Raw genomic sequence first — 14,658 nt, forward strand, 5'->3', positions numbered from 1 at the left:
GAAATAAGACACATCTGTAATAGTTAAGGCCGTTAACCATTGGAACAACTTACCAAGGGGATTTGGTGGATTCTCCATCACTTCAAGCCTTTAAATCAAGATTGAACATCTTTCTAAAAAAAAATATGCTCGAGCTCAACCACAAGATATGGGCTTGATTTAAGTATTACTGGGTTAAACTCTCTGGCCTGTGTTATACAGGTGGTCAGATGGGATGATCTAAATGGTCTTCTCTAGCCTTAAAAGCTAGAAAAACTCCTTGTGCAGTCGTTTACACCAGTGCAAAGTGCAATCAGGTCAGAATGGGAGTGTTATATTTACCAGAGATGTTTAAATGGCTACCCAAGGTGTAATGTAACAGATAATCAAGTCCTTGGTGCACTGTTCCCTGAGGTCAAGAGCAATAGATAGTAAAGTTTATGGTCAGGAGGCCGTTGTGGCTTAGGGATTGTCTACACACCAACTTTAACTTTTAATTCCCACCTTGTGTTATTTCGGTGCGCATCCGTGAATGGCATTGTTTTTTCCAAAATGAGTGTTCTGTTTTGATTTAGGAATGTCAAACTATAATATACATTTATTCTGAAACAAGAAATAGGTTAGTTCTTTGGTGTGAGTTTCTGTGAAGACCAGCCCACCTAGGGAATAAGGTAAGAAGAGTCTGGCTGAAGCTGTTCCCTATATAAGAGGTATGGAAGGAACATGGTTTTTCTACACACAAGTTGCACTGCTGTAACTAAAGTGGTGCAACTTTGTGTGTGGACAGAGTGCATCAGTGTAAACTTGGCTTACATGTGCAAGCTGAACTGAGGCAAGTCTGGTTTAAACCAAAGTATGCAACTCCATCTGTGACATGTGCCTTCTGGCTGGCCTGGCCAGGATTGTACCAGGGACCTCCAGAGCTAAAAACATGAGCTTGCTACAATTTGAGGGTCTGTAGCAACTCTTCTTCTCTGTGCATCAACACACAAGCAGATTTTAAACACACACTTTTGAGTGCATTACACATGCACAAAGTTACACCGCTTTAACTGAACTGAACCTTTAGTTAAACTGGTGCAGCTTTGTGTGTAGATCAGCTAAAAGGAGAAGTCACTTCCGATCCCAACAGCAGTGACGTCTAAGTAGATTACCAGGCAGGAATCGTCTGATCAGCTTATCATAGAGGCCTTGTCTTCCCTAGGAAAAATGGTGTGTGCTTATCTTGTGTTAGCTAACGTGGTAACTAACACAAGGTAAAATCCTAGTTTGTAGTTTTCACATGTTAGCAGGTCAAGATGAACCCCAAACTCCCCCATAGTTTTTGACTTGACCTGCTAACCCACAACAAAGCTAGCAGGTCTTCTCTTCACGGGGATTTGTCCTAGTGTTAGTTACCGCACATTGGCGAGCATAAGCTAACACGCCCTTTTTCCTAGCAAAAACTTACCTAGAAAGCAGTTTCTGTGCTGTCTGTCCTTTGAAAGTCTCCAGAGCCCTAAGCCAGAGTTGTAGCAGTGACGTCTTCACAGCTTCTGCTCTTCCCCTTTTGAGACTTTTACTGCCATGTTTTGTTCCCCTTCACTGTGAGTAGCATTTTGGCATATATCTTACATGGCTGTGCAATGTGGTAAATAATACATATGTGTTGCTGAAGGGGTGAGTTTGTTGCAGTAAGACCTGCAATGAAGACAGGTGTGACATGCAATTGTTTTTAGCCGCTGCTTTGTAGTTTGGTGAATTACATAAGCGAAGGTTAAATTGGAGAGTAGTAAGAAGAGAGGGAGAAGCAAAGAGAGAGAAGGAAGAGCAGGGAAAAGGTAAGGCTGGCGGGGTGAAGGATTGACCCAGATACTCATTAATAGGTGAACTTTGTTGCAAAGTTTGTGCTTTCTTTTCTCACATGATCTGGTTCTTTCACTTTCCGATATGCAGGAATGCCCCAATGGTATGGTCGTTAGTTCCCATCATCAGTGCTCTTCAGCTTCTGCCGCTAGTTTTTTCTTCCTTTTAATTATGTTAATTACTAATAATTACCTGTTGGCATTTGTAATTGGTGTGATTTTCTTTTCTAAATTTTCTTCTATTCCCTCCGCGTTCTAAGAAGCCCAGCTCCCAAGGAAGATAGCCCGATGTGCATATTTTGTTTGCTTTCAAGTGCTGTCCCAGTGGCATATCCTGAGTTATGTTACTGCTGCTATCTATTGTTCTAAAATGCATCCAGACAGGTTTAGATGAGTCCCAGGCATCCACTATTAAAAATGCATTGGTACCCGCCTGGCATTAATGTGTCAAAATAGGAGCAGCCTCCGTGACTTCTCATATTCCTGATTGGTGCTGCGTGGTGCATGGAAGAAAGGGGAAATTAAAAATAAGAATGTGTCCATCAGTGCGCTGTCCCATTTGGCATCCTCCTTTTCCAACAGGTGGCTAAGCATGTTATCAGAGCCTGATTGATATGGCACAAGTGATCTCTTAGGGCCTCCGGTCTCTGGGCGGGTGGTATCGTTACAGAAAAAGGGTAAAGGCCGATTCACTGCAGAAGTCCCATGCCTGGGCAGTTAAAAATGGTCAAATGTGTGTTCAGGAGGCAATGCTGCTTTCTAGGCTCCTGGGAAACAAGTTATTCATTTCACTTTGTCTCTGGGGCAAACTCTAGCCCAGATGAAATGTGTAGAATTCACCCCAGGAAGAAAACGTATCCTTAGAGCACAATACTCCCACGACTTGAATTGATTCCTCTGGGAAGACAGAAGGCTGATATTGGGTGCGTAGATCATTGTGACATCCTGCTTTCAGATACCGGGAGGTTTGTGTTTGGTTTCAGGATTGCTGCTTTGGCCATCAGAATACTATCCCCAGCCAACTCTCTTCTTATATATTTTTCCATTTAGTGCCTTAATTTTGAGCTTTTAGAAATAGAAAACAAAGTTACTTCATGGGCAAAGATGAACTTGGGCATTGAGGTGACTGCTTAACAGGGCTATGAGAATATGGATAATATTAAGTATTATCTGAGTTGTTAGGTGCTCAATCAAAACAATTGCTGGAAAGCAGAGACCATTAAATTCTCATTAGATTTCATCAGCTAATCAGGATGGCCCAGGTTAGACCTCCAAGGAAGGTCCTGAGGGCTGCAGGAGGTAGGGTTGACGGTTTTAGAAGGCCATGCACTTCGCTATCTTTGACCCAGTATACTGTGTAACAGGCGTACTGCCGCCGGATGTGTTATCTTTTGGATGAGACAGATCCAAGGTCCTGCTCACTTCTGGCCAATAACTATGCTTTTTGCAACAGTGAGAGTGGAGAGGTGACCCTGAGGTCTGGCCCAATTCCAATTGGGATCATGCCAGTCTGAAGACTCAGTTGGATCCTGTATTCTTCATCCTTCACCCTACGCTGCTTTGTAGTATAGCGGTGTACGAAAGCTGCTCTGCTCTGTGCTAGAGGTACCAGCGTTGCATAGGGTAGCCAAGAGATCGCTATGCAGGCTTTGAAGGTTTTGGAAAGCCTATGTAACAATATGAAAGCAAGGTCAACATCCCAGGCGGATCAGTAAGTAAGGTCTGCGTTTTTAACAGTATGTTGGTGGTGCTCCACTCCGAGTGCCCTGCCAAGCTGACTTAGGCTCATTTCCAAAAATGACTTAGGCACTTAGTATAGGAGAAGGTAGCCGCAGGGGGCGGGGCTAACCACTCCAAGTACGTATCTGCCTGGGACCCTCGGTACAAACTCGGTGCCGCTGACCCCTCCTGCTGTTTGCGCTGCTGTGGCGACTCTCTGTTTTCACTGCGCTAACTCCAGGTGAGCTAACTGCCGGTTTGTCTCCTGGAGCTGGGAATCACCCCCCCCACCCACACACCTCAAAGCGTTGGTGTGCCCCAAGTCTCCCGGTGACGTCTACTGCCTGTCTACCACTGGCAGCGGCGTGTAGGGTACGTGCAGCTACGTGCGGCAGTGAAAAGCCAGCTGCATCCATGCTGTAGCTACATGTGCCAGTGAAATGCTCTGGCGGGGGGAGGCAGCGGGAAAGGCGCTGCGGGAACCTTTCCCCGCTGCTTCCTTCCTGCTGGAGCCTTTCCCTGTGGCAGGGAAAGCCTCCAGCAGCAGGGAGGCAGCAGGACACTACACTGCTAAAAATGCAGTGTAAACGTGGGAGACGCTGCTTGGGGATGTAGAGTACCACATAGGGTATGTACCCACAGGGTTCAGGTGTGTCTTTACTCACCTAGTCAGAGCCTCACTGTCTGCACTAATAACGAGGAGTCCTTGCGGCACCTTAGAAACGAACAAATTTATTTGGGCATAAGCTTTCGTGGGCTAGAACCTACTTCATCAGATGCATGGAGTGGAAATACAGGAGCAGGTATAAATACATGAAAGGATGTGGGTTGCCTTACCAAGTGTGAGGTCAGTCTAACAAGATAAATCAATTAACAGCAGGATACCAAGGGAGGAAAAATAACTTTTGAAGTGGTAAGAGGGTGGCCCATTACAGACAGTTGACAAGAAGGTGTGAGTAACAGTAGGGAGATATTAGTATTGGGGAAATTAAGTTGAGGTTTTGTAATGACCCAAACACTCCCAGACTCTGTTCAGGCCTAATCTGATGGTATCCAGTTTGCAAATTAATTCCAGTTCTGCAGCTTCACGTTGGAGTCTGTTTTGGAAGTTTTTGTTGTTGAAGAATTGCCACTTTTACGTCTGTTATTGAGAGGTTGAAGTGTTCTCCTACCGGTTTTTGAATGTTATGATTCCTGATGTCAGATTTGTGTCCATTTATTCTTTTGCTTAGAGGCTGTCCGGTTTGGCCAATGTACATGGCAGAAGGGCATCGCTGGCACATTATTCATACCCATGCTAGGGGGGCGTGCAGTGTACGTTGTCTGCATGCACCCATCAGGAGCGTGCAGGGTAGACATACCATGGAAAGTCAGTGGGATGTAGGCTCCCAATGCCTAGTTACCAAAAGGTGTTGAGGCACCTCACTGCAGTGGAGGTTAGGCTGCTGAATCCCTTTGAGGATCTAGGTCCCAGTGCCTAAAGCAATTTTAGAAAATGATCCTTAAGCTCCTAAATCGGTCAGGTCAGACTTTGCAATGTGGAGGGGAGCAAGCCTAAACGCCGTTAAAAATCTGGGCCCAAGGAACTTCAGCAAGGAGACTCAAGACCGTGCTGATAATAAATTCACGAAAGACATAAGGACTATGGCTGCATCCATGTGTATGCGAGGATAATAATTCCTTATGTAATCCTACAAATTATTCATGTTTTGATTCTCTTCATTTGTTGTGTAATAAGCTAATTCATGTATGTATTTGTTACGAAGGCACGTTCAATGGCGCATTATGTGATCTAATTATCTTACTACCGAATAAATGAAAGGAGATGGAACCTAAATTAACTGTGAGGTTTGGCATGATATTAAGATCCCTTTATTGCACATGAATTTCAGTAGCAACAGTAAGAGTTGTAATTATGGGTATTGTCGTACTACAAATGATGAATTACCCACCTCAGCAAAGTCTAATGTAATCTGAATTACAGATCCTGTTTTGCAGGACATCAAAACACTGCCACCATCTACACCAGAAATTACGCTGCTGCAGGGCCTAAGCTAAATAAAAGCCGGCTATGTCAAGGGAGCCGGAGTGTTGCTATGAGATATTGTGCAGGGAGAGGAGAGATGATTCAGGCTGCTTTATTTGTATCATTTCATTTTCCATCTCAAGCTACGAAGGGCAGGGCCCACAATGGATCCTTCTGACAGAAGGTATACTCTGGGCAACATTTTACAGGCAGTTGTTGGGGTGACCGTGACATCAGTTCTGAGTAGGAACTGATGAAGAAATGTAGGGGACAATCTGTTTCAATATTTCCTTGAATCTCTGATGAAACTTGAAAAGGTAAATTTTTCAAGTATCATTGTAGGGATTTAGTTCAACACAGGAAGGGAGTGTTCTGTCTAAGCAGTTAAGGAAGGGCACTGGGAGGCCACTCTCTCGCTGTTGTTTGTGACTTTCTCTGTGCCCCTCTTACGTGATGTGTTCCACCCCAGAGGTGGCTGCATTTCAGTCCTGGGAGACGTTTACATACCATTTAGGGGCTTTTACAGTTGGAAGGCCGTATCGAAGTTAGTCAGGCTGTGAGATTGGGGTGCATATCTTAAACTTCGGGAGCGTTTTGGTTTCAGACCCATCTCAAACACAAGGGCATATCGCTTTTCATGCACCGTTTCTCCAAGAAGAAGAGTTAATCAAGTCGGATAAGCAGCACACATCTGGTCCTTCGTCAGAAGGCTCCAGTGAGGGAATTCTCTGTGGAGGCTGTTATGTACACTTCTGCTGTCACTGAAAAAAACCCGATAGTGTGCAAGAGAGGCTTGGCAAGTGAGCAGCATGACAAGAATGCCCAAGAAAGGAAACGCAGAATCACCTTCTCAGAGAAAAATACCTAAAATACTGAGTGGTATTGAAGGAGCTGTCAGCGACCACGAGAGATGTCTGTGTTATCTTGATCACCCGCCTAGGCAGTGGAGAGCTTCTGGCCGCCACTGGTCCTGCTGCAGGCAGCAGTAGGTTACAGCAAGGAAGGTGAACGTGATAAACGCACCCAATAAATATCGCCCTGCTCAGGAAAACATGTTATAAGAGGGAGCAGATTTGGAGGGGGGAATGTGATGCCAACTGCCCCTCATTCATTCCTGTGTGGAGGAGATTTCTCTGAATGAAATACACAGGCAGGAGGAAGTAGATTTTCAATGGAAAAGGCATTTGTGCTAAGGAAGAATGTACTCCAACTATTTAGTCCTCCTGTTGTGCCTTTCATCTGAAGAGCTCAGAGCACCCTGCAAATGTGAACTGGGTCACCAAATGCCCCTTTAAGGCAGATATCATTATCCCCATGGGGAAACTGAGGCACAACACGGTTGAATGATGTGAGTCTCAAAGCGCCTGCTGCTCCCATAGGATTCACAGAAAGCTGCGAGAGCATCGCGCCTTTAAAAAACCAGCTCATAAACCAGCCCAAGACCTGCAGCGAGTCAGTGAAAAAGCAAGGAATAGAACCCGAAAGTCCTGCCTCCCAACTCCCTGCTCTGACTAACTAAGGCAACATTCCCTGAGTCCATTGTGTAAGGGGCCACCTTCCCTTAGTGCACCCTAATAAACCCCTGTCAGAACAGAGGGGAGTTAACTGCAGGAGTTAAATAAGGCCATTTACACTGCCCAATCCTGTTTCGCTTGAAGCAAATGAGAGTTTTGGCACTGAGTGGAGTGAGAGCAGCGTCAGGCCCCATATAGTGGGAGGCTTTTGCTCCTTTTCAGAGGGCTGATGAGGATGTGTTCCTCTGCTACATAGCTGCTGGTGCCTTCTCCTGCATTTCTCACTGAGCAATTAGCTGCTTCAGGTACAGTCCCAGCATGCTGGCATAGTGCCCAAGCAAGCGTGACAGCAAAAGACAGCCAAAGCTTCTTTCCAGAGCCAGAAAGTTATATGTGGAATTCTACCTTCTGAAATTCCCTCTCTGTTTGCAAGTGGAGAAGTTAGCTGTGTCCTCTGGCTTGTCCGGAAAGCAGCTGGGACATTTTGTGAGTTACTAAAATGTAAAGAATTATTAATGCTTTATATCACTTCCTATAAATTCTGATGGGAAGCCCAAGAGACAGAGTGCAGCTCTGGAATGCAAACACCTCTGGATCTGTCTGGGTTTGGATCCAGGATATTTGGGGCAGTGTGTTAAATGGGTCAGCCAAGAAAATTCTAAGTCAGATCTGGGTTCAGACTTCAGACACTTGCTGAAGCTGGGGGGCAGGAGGGTTCACTTGCTCTATCGTTGCAAAAGTTTTTGCGCAGTGTACAGCCTGGCGAATAATGGATTTTCAGTCTGTTGGCAACATTGAAAAGTCAAAAAAAATTGTTGGGTCAGAACAAAATCAAAACTTTTCACATTTTTCAGTAAATCAAAAAGTTGGGAAAAAATCTGTTTGGGGTGAACAAAATGGTTCATTTCCACAAAATTGAATTGTTCTCATTTCAACCAATTTTAAATGATTCTGAATTTTTAAAATAACATTAAAGGAAAGTTTGAAATCATTAAAGGAAAGTCGTTTCAAACCAAAAAATCAAAACGTTTCGTTTCAAAAATGTTGAAGCAAAATGTTCAGGGGGTTTTTTTTTGTTTTTTTTTTTGAGGGGGTGGGGAGGGTAAACAAATGATTTCGTGAAACCAACTTAAATTTGCAGTTTTGATTTCTGCATTTTTTGCCAAAACTGTTTGACCGAAAACTTTCACCCAGCTCTAATGTAGTGTCCCAGGTTTATTTGAGTGGCCCCTGCTGCCCACCTCAAAGGGAAACCAACTTGGGTGGTACACACGCTGACTTCAAAAGTTCCTGAGAAACATTCTCTTCCTTGGGGATCCTTCCAGTTACGCTGGAGTGGAAGCAACATAGACTCATAGAAATGGAAGGCTGGAAAGGACCTCAAGAGGTCATCTCGTTCATCACCCCGCTCCCCCGATGCTGAGGCAGGATTAAGTATACCTAGGATATCCCTGACAGCTGTTTCTCTAACTTCTTAAAAACTTCCAATATCATCCCATCCCGTTCAAAGCAAAACCTGCAGCAACTCTGATGAAACGCTTCCAGAGCCATTCTCAAGAAGATCCAAAAGTCCCTTATGCTAGTCCGTGTTAATGATTTTCAGCCTAGATGAGCTCCAGTTGAGGACATGGTGTGCAGAGTTTTGAGCACTGCCTTCCTTGGAAGTAATAAAGGCTGCACTAGACTCTACCAGTAATCAGAGTAATTTTGCAGGCATCCCACTTGTTATGCATTGTGGGGGAGGAGTTAATTCAGAGTTTGGGGAGTATTCTAGCCCATGTGGCATACACAGTTTTTGCTGTGTAGCTGTAGTCAAAGTGAGGATCTTCTGTGGGTTCCGTATTGGCTTGGATTCCATTTTTCTTGGTAAGGGAATTGCTCTGTGAATGCTTTGCCTTTCAGCTTTGATACCTTTTCAGACTAGTTTATGGTTCTCAGTTAAATACATTCCCTGTGCATAAAGTACTTTACAAAAACAATGAAGACTAAGGATAATTATCCTGGTAAATCAAACCTCATTAATATATACTGAGATATGATTTGTTGTTATAGCCGGCATTCATCTAAAATTGGTGATACTTGGGAGATAAGGATTTTGCATTATTTAGTGTAGAATGGATAGGCAGTCAGATAACATCCTCATCATTACAGAAGTTGCTGTTGGGGTTAGATAATTTCATTCAAAGGCATCATTTTCTGCTCCTTGCCACCAAAGTCAATAGGTCCTCAGACTTGCTGCCCATGGCTGCTGTCAGGTTCAACGGCAAAGGGAGAGTCATGGGCATTTATTTTAAAGGGATAGGGTCTGCTATTTTGAAATCAAAATGTACAGGCTAAAATCCTGCCCTTAGTGGTAGAAACCACCTGGAAAGGAGGGAGTGGTGTTGGTTGTCTTCACTGCGGGGGGGGGGAGGAGTGTGTCCTTAACTTATGTGTCCTTAACTCAGACCATGGTACATTGACCTGGTAACCACTTGTTTATCAGAGAAAGCCTGCAGTGTATGAACCATGTTTGCTGGAGCCATGTCTGTATACATCAAACACTAAGGCCATCAGCAGGTATCAAACTCAAGGCTTTCAACAGTAGAAGCACAAGCCTCTACAGCTTCAACTTAAGGACTGACTCTGTTAGCTGGCACTACATAGCAGACTTTGATCCTCACTGGGACCAAGAGTGAGAGGGAAGCTTGATCAAATGTACCCATTGAAGTCAATGGGAGTCTTTCCATTGACTGCAATGGGCTATGAATCAGGCCCTAAGACAGCCTGTTAATATTTTTCTTTTTCTCCAGAGAAGTAGTTCCCAGTTTTGCTTTTAAACTGAGTTCACTTTGAAATTAGAAACTCCTTTTCTGTGGGGAGCCACTCATTGGAGTAGAATCAAGAAAGAGAAGGTGGGGGGAGGTGCTCATAAGCTTTCAGGAACTTTTGAATATTTAGGTCCAAATTCTGCCCTCTGGTGTAAGCTTGCATTCTCACTGAGCTCAGGAGGATTGCATGGTTACTGGGCACAGAATTAGGTTGATGATCAGGAAAGCAGCTGGGCAAAGGAGAGATTTTTGGTTAAATGATCATTCTGAAAAATCCGTTGTTTCATGTCAAAGCCAAAAATGAGGGTTTTTTAGAAATTTTGTGTTTAAAAAAATAAAAGTTTGAGGTCAAACAAAACATTGTTTTGGTTTTGAGCATTTTTAAACATTTCTTATTTTTTAAAGTGAAATGAAAGGCCATTTTGAATCAAAAAATAGAAGCATTTGTTTTGAAAAAAATCAAAATGAAACGCTTCAAATTTTCCGAAAGTTTGGGGTTTTCTCCCCCTAAATTTGCTTAATATTTTGGTGTCACCAAATTTGCATTTTTCACTGGAAAAAAGGTGTCGTTGAAACATATCATCCAGCCCTAAAAGGGAGCCTTTCTTTGAACAGGGCTATGGGGGAAAATGGCTGATGTTTGAAACTTAGCATAGAAGCGATCTGTGTTTCGCATGGGGCGGGAAAAAGTTACTTTTTAATCACTTCTGAGCATTTCTGGGTATCTAATAAGATTTTAACATTTCTTTTGTGACAACACTGCACCATTTTACTGTCCTTCCTGACAGTCCCAGTGATAAGAATTCCTGGGACCCTGTGCTAGAACAGAGGCTGCTAAGAGGCCACTCCTGGGACAGTTTGTGTTTTTTGTTTTAGTTTAGGGGGTTTTTTTTGCCACAAGGGGACTGTGTCTCATTGAAAACTCAGCATTGGATCTGAGAATCAAGCTGGGTTCTTTCTATTTTGTGCAATCTTCTATATTGTCGCCAATCCTAGACCCAACTAAATGTGTTAGAGATCTGGTAAGAGTATTATTGAGCTGTCCAATTATATAATACGCGTCTATTTGGGGAACGATTCCATTGGCTGTAGGAGGGAAAAAAGAGAACCCAGCTTAACTTTCAGATGCCTGTGTGACTTTGCAATGCTGGATATTGGTGGGGAAAGAATGATAGCATCCTTTTATTTGTAAATGGAGCGAATTTCATCCAGAGTCACTGAAAGAAAATGAACATGAGGCTCCACAATGCTGATTTTTTTGCAATCACTTTTCAGAGTAAATTGACGCTCTGCAAGACTCCCAAGTTTAACGAGAAGGTTAAATATGCTTTGCAAAGTAAGGCAAGCCTCAAAGTGCAGGAATACCTATTCAAAGGATATTACTCAGAAAGTAATAAAAGCTGTTTTTCTGCCCGTAGAGATTACTTAACAGCGTGTGTCATGAGGAAATAATTAAAATTATGAAATGGACTTGAAAAATATAGTTCGTGATTTGATTAGCTGCCAAGCACGCTGCATCAGAAAAGTAATACTCCATTATTCACTGTTCAGAGCTTGTTAGCCAAATCAATATGCCCATGAAAGGGCAAAATACATAGAAAAAGGGCCTTCAAAAATGCATGTTAAAGGCCTTGTAAATTTACTGAGAGCATCGCAGTAATTAATTAGCTCCAACAGTTTATGATATCATCGAAACTCATCTTGACAAGGTTCATAAAATCCTTCTAGTGGGGCCAGCAAAATTGAGAGATAAGCAGTGTAAAAAACAGAGCAGATCACAGACTCTCCGTCTAATCACCGTAATGGATTCTGATGCAGATAGTCTCCATCTTGCACAAAAAGAACCCAGCTTGAGCAGCTAGAAAGGCTGAGTGGAAATGTGTATATTTGAATATAGATGTAAATGTTGACTGATATATCAATTAAGATGATCCTGGCATGCAAGGATCTCAAAACATTTTGCAAATGTTTAGGATTCAATCCTGTGTTAGACCCTGATTCAGTAAGGCAAGCATATGCTTAAATGCTTTGCTGAATCAGGTCCTAAACTTTTGAAATGAACAAGCAAGGGTCTTGACTAAGGTGTCAGAGCTTGATCTAACTATTAGGCAACATTTTCCTGCCAAACATAGTCAGAACAGCTCTACATGTAAAGCTAGTTCAAGTGATTACAAAAGCAGAGGTTCCCAGTGTTTAAGATCTAGTGCCAGGGATGAGGCCAGAATTTAGCAGGCCGTGCATTTAGTACTTAGCTTGTTGGCTTCCCTTCACAAGGTAGTTTTTGCAAACTTCTCCATTGATTAGCAGGACTTCAAGGTTCATTTCTATCTGCAGCAGTCCATCTGGCACTCACCATTAGTGCTTTATAATATACCGAGAAGACTTAAGTGTTTCAAAAGTAACACTGACTTTCCTAATTAAAGGAGTGTGTGGGGTTTGGGTTTTTTCCCTCTTTCAAAAAGTGACACTAAAGAGAAGAAAAACTTGACCTCGAGCTGGACTGTGTCCAAGTCTCTGCATACACTTTGGCAGAGCTTGGAGACCATGCTTTTATGGTGAAAACTTGTAGACGCGCAGTAAGAAATAATTCCAGAAAGAGAGTTAAAGTGATCTGGGGACTGACCGAAAAAAACTAGGTAAACTGTCTCCCATTGAACAGCGAGGATGCCTGAGTTAGTAGCTACTGGCTTTAATCTACAGCTCCCTTGTGACTTTAGGTCTAAAGTCTTAGGCTGATTCTGATTGACTTGAACAGAAGGCCTGATTCTGCTCCCACTTACACTGCTATAAATCAATGGCATTACGACAGTGTAAACATAGCAGGAGAAGCAGTCCCAGGATAACTGAGGTTTTGTCTTCACTACAAAGTTTTTCTGGCCTAGCTATGTCAGCAAGGGGTGTGAAAAACTCATAACCCCTAGCAAAAACCCTAGTGTAGACACACAGAATCCTTTTGCCAGTATAGCTTATGTTGTTCAAGGAGGTGATTTAACTGCACCACCAACTCCTCCTTTCTGTCGGTATAACCTGGCTCTCCACGAGAGGCTTTGCCGGAATAGTTTATACCAGTATGGCTGTGCCAGCAGAACATTTTTAGTGTAGACGAGCCCTAAGGGGCTTGTGTACGCAGTGCGTTACTCTGCGCCAGAAGGGTACGCGTTTTAACGCACGCTAGCATATCGTGCGCTAAGTGGCCATATGAACCCTGGTGGCACCCACTAAAAGTTTCCCTAGTGCATGGTAACATAGGGCTGTTTGCAACTGGGCTACATTAGTGCACACTAGGGAGCTTTTAGTGCACACCAGCAGGATCCACATGGGCCAGTTATTGTGTGACACGCTAGTGTGGACTAAAATGTATACCCCGCTGGTGCAGACTCAAGCACCGTGGAATCAGGCCCAGAGAGACTTTGTTGTTGTGATTCTCCTCTCTCGCCCATTGTGCACCAGGATAATGCCATCAAGTAACTTCTGATTTAGGGCCTGAGGCAAAGGTAAATGAAGTCAAAGCGTGTCTTTCCATTAGTTCCAGCAAGCTTTGGACCAAGTCCTTGCACTGATGTGAGCAGAGATTCAGGCCCTGGCATGTAAATTGCTGGGACAAGATGCAGGGTTTTAGCAACCACTTCTGTTGGGATTTGGGTGGTTTAATCCACCCCTCACCAAGATGACAACATACATATGAGTGTTAAGGGAGTGGTAAAAGCGGGCAGGGAGGTTGGATGGATAATCCAGTGTCTGTCCTATAGGACCTTCATCTGCCTAGGATGACAGCTCCATTTTCTGCCCAGGAAGGTCAGTCTTCATAAACCAAATCCCTTCCTGATGCTAAGGGGAACTTTTCTTTCCCTCTCCTTCTCTAGCATGTTATTGCAATTGGCAGCGGCCTGCGAGACTAGCTTGCCAATCATCTTAATTGAATCTTTCAGCTATTTCCCTCCAGCTGCCGTTTTTGGTTTGCTGCGTATCTCGCACAAATCTTTTTCATCAGAGCAGAATTAGGAAACGTGTTTCTTGCTGCCTTATCTCTGTTGATAAATAATTGCATGTTGCATCTATGGGAGGCTTTGAACTGGTACGTTTTGGAGGGGCTGTTTAATACGTCTGTCTGTGAACGATTCCGACTTGAACCGAATTTAATTATTGAGCACGGATTGACACGATTGCAAAGCACTGGGAAAGGTGCTTTGGGCCCTTGGAAGATATTTAAAAGGGGCTTGGAGGAACAAATGGGGCTAGAGTCAACTGGATTAATCACAGAGGAGACTGGAAGCAGGAGGGGAGTAATTTCCATTTAATAGAGTAGGTGATAGTACATTCAGGGTGCCCGAAGGAGGGGTCATAGGCAGTACAGTGCTGAAAAGAAATCAGATTTTTATGGGCAATATAGAGTATTCTTGACCTAATCTCCAACTGTTTTTGGTCTGGGGACGTAAATAAGGGATCAAATTCTGTTCTCCAATGAGCACCATCAATCCAGAGCAATCCCATGAAAGTTAATAGTTACTGGATTTGGATTTACACCAGCGTACTCTGGAATTTCACTATGGACAGCTCAGTTTGTTCCAAAGAATCAACCTGTTTAGTTCATTTTATCTAAACCAGTGATGGACAAAAGCCCTGGAGCCTGATTCTCCCTATATTAAAACAGGTGAAAATTCTATTTCAACTCACATTGAGCCTTTACTCTGCCAGCGTTGCCTAATGGGGCCTTAGTGTAAATGAGAGGCTCTAAAAGTATAGAGGCTTCTTTCAGCTCAGACAAG

At 43.5% G+C, this 14,658-nt stretch overlaps 1 protein-coding gene across 5 annotated transcripts in view; it reads left to right on the forward strand.

The window, feature by feature from the left end:
• CACNA1H (calcium voltage-gated channel subunit alpha1 H) overlaps window positions 1-14,658 on the forward strand; it is a 178,812-nt gene that overhangs the window by 21,402 nt on the left and 142,752 nt on the right. The window lies entirely within an intron of this gene.

The sequence above is a fragment of the Lepidochelys kempii genome, chromosome 10, assembly GCF_965140285.1.
Source record: "Lepidochelys kempii isolate rLepKem1 chromosome 10, rLepKem1.hap1, whole genome shotgun sequence".
NCBI lineage: Eukaryota > Metazoa > Chordata > Testudines > Cheloniidae > Lepidochelys > Lepidochelys kempii.